At 36.9% G+C, this 12230-nt stretch overlaps 1 protein-coding gene and 1 pseudogene across 1 annotated transcript in view; one reads left to right on the top strand and one right to left on the bottom strand.

The window, feature by feature from the left end:
• Nucleotides 1-12230, bottom strand: part of LOC137404761 (two pore channel protein 2-like) — a 272314-nt pseudogene that overhangs the window by 119378 nt on the left and 140706 nt on the right.
• Nucleotides 3332-12230, top strand: part of LOC137404036 (baculoviral IAP repeat-containing protein 7-B-like) — a 98318-nt gene continuing 89419 nt past the window's right edge. Inside the window, exon 1 of the mRNA XM_068090189.1 lies at nt 3332-3378. The gene's annotated coding sequence lies outside the window, so the exon portion shown is untranslated. The remainder of the gene's footprint in view (nt 3379-12230) is intronic.

The following is a 12230-nucleotide window of genomic DNA, read 5'->3' as shown; positions in this document are numbered from 1 at the left end:
TTTGATTGAAGGCAGTGCTACTGAGTTCATAGCTGATGTGCCTCATGTCATCAAAAACCTTGCCAACGCTTTCCTCAATCACAAGACAATAACTCTCTCTGCTACTACAGTCAACAAACATCATCTGCCTGCGAATACAGTGGATATAGGTCACATCGAGGACCTCGTTAGATTCCAGGAAGATAAAGATCTTAAACTAACACCTTACCTTAAGATAAGCGATCTGACTAACAGCGCTCACTTTGGAAAGATGAATGTTGGCAAGGCACTGCACATATTTAGTAACTCAGTCGGTGCAGGCCTGCTGTATCTCTTCGAGAAGGAGGGACGACCTGTGTCATACCTGACCACAGCTTGAGTTGTCAAAGCCGTTGACAAGTGGTTTAATTTTATGAACAACCGCCATCCTGTAATTATTCTCTCCACGCATAACCCTGCGATGTATGCTTCTGCACTTGCATTTATCAGTGTTTTTCTCACAGCTGCCAAAATCTGTCAAATCGGACAGAAAGCAACATGAAAGCCTGTGCAGGCAGGTGTACAACTATCTACAACCGCTGTTGTGAGTCTTGGTAAATCACTCATAAATTCTGGAAAGTTGCAGTTCCTGTAAACATCACGGCTGGCACAAGACTGTGTAGAAAATCTTTTCTCCGTTATCCGCAGTAAAAACCCTGTACCATCCCCCGTGACTTTAAATATGCTTTAAAAAATGTTTGCATTGCTCAGTATTTCAAAGTAAAAACTGGAGACTGCAGTTGATGAACGTCAGTATTTAGCAAAGTTTCTGTTTGCTAACTTAATGCCTCTGGTCGATGAAGACTCTACTGTTGAGATTCCATCAGCATTTACACCTGAAGATGTTTTATGTGAAGCTGAGCAGCAGTCTCTCTATTATCTCGGCAAATACTGCGTTATGAAATTGTTGATGAAACTGCGGCAACTGTGCAAGACCTGCACAGACCAACTCCGTGTTGCGGACAGCTGTCATCAAAACCAATCAAGGTTCACCCAGCTCAAGAATTTACAGATGGTGCCTTTTTTGAGGTGAATGATGAGTTCTTTTCTGAGCTTATGAAATGGGCGGTCGCTGTATGTGTCTATGAGGTAAAAATTCGTATGCCAAAAATAGCGGAAGCGTTGACCAACCATTGTTTAGAACTCCGCGCAAGGTGCCATGCATTGACATCGTCAAGCTGCCAACATCAGCTAGGGCATCGTCTGGTGAAGAAGTTTGTCACGGTACGTCTGCACTTCATGTGTAGAAAAGCCACTGAAGCGCTGAAAAATGGATCGTCTGTCAGCTTTGGGAGTGCTTCAATGACAATGCGAGATGTTGCGCAAAGAGTTAGCGTCATCAGTTAACTCTTAGCCTAAAGCGCCTGTTGAGGAGCAGAGCTGAAGAGTGTCTTCTAAGCCGAATGTTCTTGTCATTACTCGCTCTGTTTATATTTTCTTATGCTTAATATTTTTCAGCCTAATATATTGTCAAAATTTTAGTAGTATCCAACTGCTCACCTGAAACTTGTGTTGCGCATGCTTTTTAACAGAATTCCAAATTTTACTGCACTATTATTTTGTTTTTGTTGTTTGTCACTGCTACATAAATTATATTTTTATCTAGTCGCATGCAGATGATCTGGATATCTGTAACTGCTTACCTTAGCCTGGTTTTGCAGATGTATTGCAATACCGTATACAATATATTTTGCATATATGTTTTACTTAATTCATCTTCAGCTGATAGTAGCTTGGCACACTTGTGTGACAAGAGTTGAACGAAAGGTATCCATAAACGGTATGCAAATGAATATTGCTGCCAGCGGCTATGTCATATCTGATGAGTAGCGGCATCCATGGTTTTTGCACAAACATTAAAACGTAATTTCTCTAGAAACCCAAACCAGAAACTGGTTGCCGATACAAAACCTATCAGAACTCTAGTTGTATTCCAATTTAGGTATGACATGTTTTAATTTGACTCTTAAAAGAGTTATATTTTCTTAAATTGAAAAAGTTATGGGTAGCTTCCTGTAGGAAATTTTGTTCTCTTCCAAATGGGGTATAATACAACAATCAATTTCAGAGCGACTGCCAATGGGAGGAATTTTTGTTAGTTAATGTTGCGGCCTCTCCATCATAACTTACCCAGAGCCGTATAGTTTGACAGAGTCCCGCGACTAACAGAAGCGTAGACGGGAGCTCGCTCGATTCCAAACAAACAGGCCACGCCTACTATTTTTATATAAGTTATAATGGAGAGGTCGCAACATTAATCAACAAAAACTACTCCCATTAGCAGTCACTTTAAAATTGATTGTTGTATCATGAACCATTTGAAAGAAAACAAAATTTCCTACAAAAAGCTGCTAATAACGTTTTTGTAAAAACGTAAAGTAAATGCAAAAAGAGCAGTATTGAGAGCGAGGTATAAATATTCCATTAGAGATCAGTATGTCGATCCGGTTTGTTTGGAATCCGACGTTTTTGTTTCCGGTTTTGGTCGCGAGACTTTTTAAAGCTATACGACTCTGCCAGTACAGAGCTGTATAACTTCACAGAGTTTCACTGCTAGCGGATGCGCATATCGGAGCTCGCACGGCTCCAAACAAATAAGCCGCACCCACTATTGTTTTATATAAGTTATAATGGAGAGGCCGCAACACTAACCAACAAAAATTACTCCCATTGGCAGTCGCTCTGAAATTGATTGTTGTATTATACACCATTTGAAAAAAAAAATTCTCTACAAGAAACTACCAGTGATTTTTTGTAATAAGGTAAAGTAAATGCAAAAGAGTGAGATGTTGAGAGCGAGGTAAGAATATTCCATTAGAGATCCGTATGTCGATCGGGTTTGTTTGGAATCAAGCGTTTTTGTTTCCGGCTTTTGGTCACGGGACTCTGTGAAACTATACGACACTGAACTTACCTATATGAAAAAATAGTGGGCGTGGCCTGTTTTTTTTTTTGGAAACGAGCCAGCTTCCATCTACCGTAGGACTCTGTGAAGCTATACGTATAGGGCTCTGGATCGTAGGCATAGTATCTCAGATTGTAGACGTAATCTCCTGTAGGCAAAATCATTTGTAGACGTAATCTCCCGTAGACAAAATCACTTGTAGACGTAATCTATTGTAGGCAAAATCACTCGTAGATGTAATCTCATGTAGGCAAAATCTTTAGTAGACGTAATCTCCTGTAGGCAAAATCACTTGAAGCCGTAATCTGTGGCTCCCTGCAGAACATACGGCCAGCGGAACATGTGGCTATCCTCGAGCGCAAGTACATACATGTATACTATATATATATGAGCAATCTTATTTTGGTAATCAATAGATTACAGAACCTTGTTACAGCGCTTCAAAGAAACTAAAGGTAGCTCCCTTAAAGCTCTATTTATTACAGTTTTTTAACTTTATTATAATCTAGGATTTACATCGGTTTTATTAGTAATAGGAATAGTTTCCTAAATGCAACTATACGATATCGTTGTTTGTCAATTAAATAAGAACGCAATCATGTATATATTTTTAACAATTGCTCAAACTCCCAGACACACCGTCATCACGTAACGTCCAGCTATTCAAACGAGCTAGCAATAACCTACCAAAGGGAAAATAACATAAGAAATTTAACCATGAAAATAGTAGAAAACCAGTATTTACAAATAATAAAATGAATGTTATATAAACCATAGCCACATCACCATCTTATCTGCAAGATCAAGCAAGACTATGTCTAACCGCAATGTTTACAAACATGGCATTGTCAAATCAATGCACATAAAAATCTGAGAGATACGGCGCAGATTTTGGTCACGGATTTTGGTCACGAATTGGCTTCACGTTCATGACATTGTCACCTTCAGTTTCATTTTTTACAATTGGTACATTATTGGCGTTCAAACCGTTGTCAACATTCGCTTGTAGCTCGACTATGTCGCGAGGCAAGCAGTCTAAATCTAGATATTTTGCATGCATAATGCTGTCAGTTCGTTTCCTACTATGACGCTTTCATTGCTGTTCGATAAATGCTCAGCTCCAATGTGTCTATTTTCCATCAATTTCTATTGCTGTGTTGGATACTGCCAGTCACTAACCCTTTTTGCCACTCTATGTCTTTTTGCCAGCCCCATGTCTACACCATAATACTGCTCTGCCAAAGGATCTATCCATAATCACCATTGTTACAATTAGAGCAGAAACTTAATTATAAAATATTGGTATTGCATTTAAGATGATTTTGAATGAGATATTATTTTAGAGCTCAACAAGCTCTTTTGAATGATGTATAATATGTCACACTAAAGTAAATTTCTACTGAGAAATCTTTTAGTTAGTGTGTCACTCGCGTTACATCAAAGAAATAGATGCATTTTGAAGAGCTAGTTGTTTATCCTTAAAACTCTCTGATTTGGTGGGAAGCACAATTATAAAAACTTATTTGTCTTATTTTAAAGAAGCTTGCTGACATATGCACTAAAATTTATCCAGATATTAGATGGTAGTTGTGAACTACATGCTTGTAAACACGTCACCGCTGTTACATTCGATTGTCACCATCGTTACGCTTCTTATATTCTGTAAACCTAAAAGTATTTAAGTTCACTGCAATGAGATCAATAATGGTATTAAAGCTGATGATTACAATATATATACATGTATATAAAAAATTGTTTCCTCACCCCGGATACCCCGTATGGGTTGTGAAGTCTGCTCTAACTCGGGTCTCCTACCAGAGACCTGGGAGTTTGAGCACTCGCCTCAAGATCTTAGCTGTTCCCAGTAGCGCACTTTTCTGCAACTCACCTGAGTTGATTGCTGTTGGTATTTGGGCAAGCCACATTTTAAGCGCCGGTGTTATTGCGCCCAGTGCCCCAATGACTACTGGGATTACAGTTGTTCTTACATTCCAGCATTTTTCAATTTCTTCTCCAAGAGGGAGGTATTTCTCTACCTTTTCTTTGCTGGCTATATTGTAGTCATTGGGTACTGCTATATCTATTATAGTAGCCCTCTTGTTCTCCTTGTCTACCGCCACTATATCTGGTTGGTTTGCTAGGACATGCTTGTCAGTTATATATATAATATATATAAATATTATATTATATATAATATATATATATATAGACAAGCCTTAACTTGAAATGTATTTTGTTGGTTTCAAAATATATAATAATAAAATAGTAATAATACATGACAAACATGATTAAGCTTAAATAACGTAAGATGAAAAAATGAATATTGATCATGTAATTGTGAGAATGTACTAACAAAATGTTTTAGATCATTCTGCGTGCTCTAAATCTTCTGTAAAACATTACTGACCTCTTTTAGAGAGAATAGGACAAGACAGTGACTTGGCTATGTGATAAAATTCTACCCATGCTATATTTTTTGTTTGAACAACAAAAATGTTTTTTGACTTGATTCTTTAAAACAAAATACACTTCAGCTTCAAAGGCATCTACACTTTTTACTACTCCTACATAATGCCTAGAAGTTTTTTTCCAGGCAGCAATATTAGCACAAAATAAACTTCTTTCTATGGCCCCTTACAGTGCCTCGTGTTGCGTGTTCGCAACTCGAGTTGTACAACTCGAGTTGCTATTTAAAGAACTCGGCCTAGGTTTTTGATGAACTCGAGTTGTGTTATGCAAAACTAACACGGGTTTGTAAAAAAAGCAAAGTGAGTAATTGGGGTGTCTCATTTACAGAAATTTAATAATAATAATTTAAATATATATACATATTTAGATTATATATATTGGCGATATTTGCGCATATTTATTTCTATAAATATAAAGAGACAAAAACAATTGTAGAATGTAAAAAGCAAACTAAAAAACAATCTGTTGGGGCCGGGCCACTTCTTTTTCAAATGAAAAAAAGAGTTATCTTTCTAGAACCTGACAAGAAACTGAATGAACACCAAAAATAAACAAACATAGAAATTATGTCAACGACGTTTAATGATGCACCAAAAAATTCCATATAAAAAATATAGCTAGAGAAAATGAAATGATGAGATGTTCTCAAGCCGAGTTGTTAAACTCGAGTTGTTGTTGAAAGAACTCGGCTTGGGATTTTGATGAGCTCGAGTTGTTTAACTCGAGTTGTACAACTCGAGTTGCAAACTCAGGACACTATAATTCGCCATTAGCTCTAGTTTTGCAGTACATACATACATACATAGTTTAATTTCTATTAGCTAACGAGTTATATTAACATTGGTAATATAACCAGATCTACGGTTATGCTACCATAATACCAATATATTGCACCTTACTTTTACAAGCTCGCGTTTCGTGTTCACAACTCGAGTTGTGAACACGGAACGCGAGGCACTGTAAGGCGCCATATTCTTTCAATGTGCTTGCTAGTTGTTTGATGGGTTTGGAATTGCACTCACTTTTTGGATCACTAATTGTATGGTCATCAGGATCAAAATTAAAAGTAAAAAGTTGAAACTTTCCAATGGCATGCTTTTACTTCTTTATTTCTTTGTTTTATTTTATCTTTTCTCATCTCTTTTGCCATCTTCCGACAATGATAGTCCAACTGTCATTGCTAGTCAATGGACAGTCTGACGACCTTTGCTTGGGCTGTTTAGAAGTGCTCCATCAATCTTTTTACAGCTTTATTTTCAGATTGTGGGTTGCCAAATTGGGAAGTGGTTGCTACAAAAATGAATTTAAACTTAAATAACATTTTTTTACAAAATACTTGAAACATTAACTTGAAACATCCATAATGTACGCATATGTAGTATGAAGCATTAACCCTTTCGCAAGTATATTAATTAATCAAACCTTTGTGTACAGAGTGAATATATTTGCAAAACGACTAGCAATTTGTACATAGGGATACATAAAACGTCATAACTTTTTTATTTACAGGAATAACTACATGAAATTTAAAATACATGTAACTCACACACATTATAGAAGTCACTACATTTAATATTTCTTGAAGCAGTCACCTTTGCATAATCCCACCGTCGTCGTGGATCATGACCGTCGGCACGTTCAGATTCATCACTATCGCTACCGGTTTCTGACTCTATATCAAAATCATTGGTATCAATATCGCTTCCACTGGAACAAGATTCATCAGTTTCAACCACATATTCAGCAATATATTCCTCGTAGTTGGTTCTAGTAGCAATTTTTCGACGCGGTCGTTTCGTTTGACTTGCCATTGTTTTGCTTCGATAGTAGTTTTAGGCGTAGTAGTGGTTTGCGATAGAAGATGTTTCGGTGGTAGTTGATCGCCGTAGTGACCATAAGAACTTTGTTCTTGACTGACTATTATAGCGAACACAATAGTGTTATGTTTAGTATTATAAAGCAAAAAGAATATTTGAAGTACTAAACAAAAATAGCCAATAATAAAACGGCTGACGAATAACGGCTTTTGGGATTTCCCAAACGACATAAATGTCTCTTTGCTCAAAACTCCGAGGGACATTAATGTCGCATCACTTACGAAAGGGTTAAGTTTTTTTGAAGAAAATAAATGAATGTACATACCTGGTAATTTTACTTTCAAAAGTTTTTTCCCTATCTCTGTATTGCTTAACCCTAATTCTTGCTTTTTCTCGAGTTTCCTCCAATTGACCTTCTGTAAGTTGAGCTCTTTATTTTGTTCTACTCTTTTGATTTTGATTAGGGCAGTCAAATATTGAGTCTATTGTTTTGAATATTGACGTATTTTTCACGATATTTACGCATCTGCTCTGCAGATGTTGTCTTACCCATGTTGAAAGCAGAAATGACCAGCAGACTTTCCACCTAACAATATTCTGTTTCAAGCACTTGTTACAAGTTACTCTCATGAGTAGATTTGATTAAATTTTGAACCATTCTCAGTATTGGAGTCTCAAGTCTTAGTAATACATTTGTAAGGTAGCAACCGTTTGCTAACTTGCTAGAAGCTTGTTAAGTTCCCACAATGGCTTAAATTTACAATATAACGAGTAACTTATACATGAGAACATCAACAACACCACAAATTACTGTTAAATGTGAATTCACTCAAATTAATCCTATAGTTAGATGAGTTGAGGGATGTAACAATGGTGACAGTGTAACAGCGGTGACGCAAATTTCGGAAATATGTGCAATTTTGAGCAAAACTGAAATTAGTTAAAGGTACAGCTGTATGAAGTTAGCGTTGAAAACAAACTACTACTAATTTTGAACTAATAATACAAGTGTAGTAGAAACTTATTGATGTTTCCTGTCACCATTGTTACTCAAAACATGCCAACCTATAAAAGAGCCCACACCAATAGATCAGTGCACGCAATGCCAATTTATGCATTAACGGGCAGCAAAGCCATTGTGAAATCCATTACAATTAAATATTTGTGTTCAGAGTAATATGTATACCATGTACAAGCATCTCTATCTTGCCCTTATGACAATAAAGTATTTTGTGCATATACACTAACTTTAGCAAACTATTAAAACACGATAGAGGAGCACTACCCCCCCCCCCACCCCCAATTATTTTCCATCTTAGGGTTTGGTATGTATACTTCATATGTGAAGCATTATTTTAATGAAATTTCTGTTTGGAAATTTTGCCAAAAAATCCATTTATTTATGGATAGACCCATTTACCAAATTCCTGTAATTCTAACAATAAGTAATAGTTGGTTACCTTGAGTTAATTAAGTTTTTTTCAGGATATACTTATTAGAATGAATTAATATTTCTCAGATCAACAAAGAAAATATTATGGAAACCTTCACACATATAGTGTGGATTTGTTAGAGCTCGAGCTGCCTGAGTGGTGGATATGAGGAACTGACCGAATGTTTTATTAGCTGACTAAAAAGAAGCTAATCTAAACCGTTATAGGCATGGTGTATGTCGGAGGCTGGGTTACAGGTTATGAAAAAATATAGCTATAAACGGCATTTGAACTCTCAACATTCAACTCGGAAGATCACATTCTAACACTTGTGCTAATCAACTGCTTTTTGGAATTGGCAAAGAGTTTTACATACATAAATTTAAGGTACAGAGAAAACTCTGAGAAAATATTTGCCTTGAAAAATGAGACATATTTGAGCACCTATAATACGATACACTTCTCAATGCGGCTACTTGCGGGGTAAGTATGGAAGAGGCTGGGTTACAAGAACAGAATTTTCCTTAAAGGTTGACTAGCAACAAAATTCACATTACAGTTATTTGGTATCAAAAGATTCTCCATGTCTTACTCTTTTGTGTGGTAGGTGCCAAATATGTGGAAATGTGATTAAAAGCTCTTAAAAGCTCAAAAACAAAAAGCCGCCGTAGATTGGAATCTCTTGATTTCGATGACGTGTCCATGAAGTTTGGTTATTGTCTTGTCACGTGATGTTCTCGCGTGAATTGAAAGGCCAATACAAAGCTCAATATCAAACTTATCGCAGTAATAGTTTATGACAAACACTTCGGGTTTTACCTAAGACCCCGTATCAAATATAGATGCTCGCTACTTTACAGTTTCAGCTTGGCCATTCCGTCTGACAATTCAACATACGTGTACATGTCTGAGTTGCGTTCATAAAAAATGTCAAATTCTGAAGAGTTAAGACCCTGGCGTTTCGAGCCTGACGCTCTATCTGAAGAAGATCCTTAACAAAATCCTAGCCAGCTCTTATGTGCCAAGCTAGCTAGTAGTAATAGTTTTAGCTTGAGAGTGATAAAACGAATATTATTATTATATATATGATTTTAGTGATGATAATTATCACTTCATATTGCGAAAAAATAATTACAGATTTTTCTCGAATGACAACATTAACAATTTTAATATTTAAATCTAGTGCTGCACTGATATACTGTTGGATAACATCGACCTGATGTATTAGCTATGATTGCATAGACATAACTGTTCATTTCTTTAGGAGCTAATACCACCGGCTACAGAGTGGTGTGTCTGCAAGCGCTGTCAAGACATGCCATCTCTTCCGGAATGTGTGCCCTGCCATGATGCTGAGGTTGTGCATCGTCTCTATGACCGCGGGGAGCATGAACGCCTGTGTATGCATCCTGTTGTGGACGAACTTGTGGCGCCTGCACCCCTTAAGTTGGGGTGGAATAATGACCTGCGATATCATAGTGAGTTGGATTTTCATTTAATGCCAACAACACCAAAGCTATGCTAATGTGTCAAGCATTATCTACAATTCTTGTGTTGCACATTTAATGCATCGGTTGAACACACATATTCTGAACTCGTGGAACACAAAAACTGTTATATTTGGCTTGTACACTTACTACAGTAGAGATTGTATTAGTTTTGTGATTTTATTATATAAAGATCAAGATAATTTTGATGATCAGCAATTATTGTTTTTCAATAATTGTTTTGGTAGATAATCTATTCCCATTTGGAGAGCCATCGCCAAATGCTCGGAAAAGGTTGTGTGCATACACCAATTTTGTGTTTTGGTTTATGCTGCAAATCTTGTTTGTAAGTCTGCAAACTCTTCTTCATCATCCGTTGATGGAAAAAGAGCCCTAATCTTAGACACCAAGCAGGCAGGTAGAGGCCATCGCTCACCGCGACGAATTACCGGCATAAGCCAAAACACAAGCTTGCGGTATGCACACAACCTTTGTAACAACATCCGTTGTAATGGACTTCACTCTCAGGCCGTGGGAAATTAGATCGGACTGGCATCGCTTAAAGCTTTCCAGCTCCATGGCGTTAGAGCTGGTGGTCTTCGTTGATTGCAAAGTAAAGAAAGTCACGACCAACAATCACTTTCACATTATTTGAATGAATTATTTAGCTAGATCAGCGACTCTATGTTTATGTATTGATAACTACTAAACAATTTGGGTTTTTGTCAGGCTGTGAAATAAAAACTGTCAAAGTTTTACCTTGACAAGATGGCTGCTGACTATTAAACCGCAGCTCTGATCCATCATAGTGTAGGACCCGTATAGTGCGCAATGCCCCGGACTATCGCATCTACCGTCACCTGCCTAATCAAGCTCCCAATCGATTGCTGCCATCAATCCCTCGTTATGCAGGGTGTACTGCTCAGCAATACACTGTAAAATATTGTAAAACTTCATTATACAAGATTAATTTGTATCATTATCATTAGTCTAAGAATGTAGAATCCTCTTCCCCTTTTTTGTGTTATCTTATGATGAAGAATCAGAATTTTAAATTATAATATATTTCGCTTGAAGGATGACATATTTTCATTTCAAGAAAAAAATTGTTTCCAAATGTCGTTATTCAATTAGTGTGCCTAGCTTTTACTCACATTTTCCAAGTTTATGGGTAAATACTAACACTCAAACCATGTAAGTATTCTCTTTGTTGGTAGAGGCAAACGCTGTGGCTTGGTATCGCGATGTTCAGGAGCGACAGAAAACGGAGGTTCTGCGTAAGGCATCCGCCAGAAAAGAGTGATGCAGTGCCAGCAGGGGGTTGATGACGTGAGCTCTGTTCACCCTGGCGGTTGTTTCCCAAGTGTACGATTGGTGACAGGAGGCACATGTAACCTTGAACTCTACCCATCCTCCTTCTCGCACCATCGTGAATGAGCAGGGGAGGGCGCAGGCGTGACAGTGAAATAGCCGCTGGAGTGCTGTCACACTTACTATTATTTTTTCCTCTTTGAAGGATTCGGGTCTGAAATCACAACACAATAGTTGACTTGCGATAAGATTTGTACAACATTATTTCCTGTTATTATATCATATTTGCTTGATCAGAAAAAAAATAAATATATAGCCATGCAATCATGACACAGATTTTACAAAACCTTATCAGAATCCATGATACTGTAATCATAAAAATGTGAGTAATAACTCTATGGATATTCTTTATATTTTGTCAAGTTTGGTTAAGTTCAGCTCTATCTTACATGTAATTGGAGAGTATTTGACGCTGGCCAACATAGCACTCAAACTCTTCCCAGTCTTCAGTGGTTGGCACAAACTCTTCATCTAATAACAATAATAATCATCTAATAATACTAATATCCTATTACCGATGATACCAGAAAATGACAATAACTATTTTATATAGCATATCTATAAGTGAGTGGGGTTAAGAAATTTGGCGAAGTTAATCGTGAAACTTATAACATGATTTTATAGATTATAGATTAATATATTACGTTTTACAGATAGATATGCAGTATGAAATAGTTTTGTTATTATAATAAGAATAATACATGTAATTAACAAGATAAAATACTAATAA

Source organism: Watersipora subatra, chromosome 9 (genome assembly GCF_963576615.1).
Source record: "Watersipora subatra chromosome 9, tzWatSuba1.1, whole genome shotgun sequence".
Lineage (NCBI taxonomy): Eukaryota > Metazoa > Bryozoa > Gymnolaemata > Cheilostomatida > Watersiporidae > Watersipora > Watersipora subatra.
The sequence above is the reverse complement of the archived record's forward strand: the minus strand, read 5'-3'. Positions and strand labels throughout refer to the sequence as shown.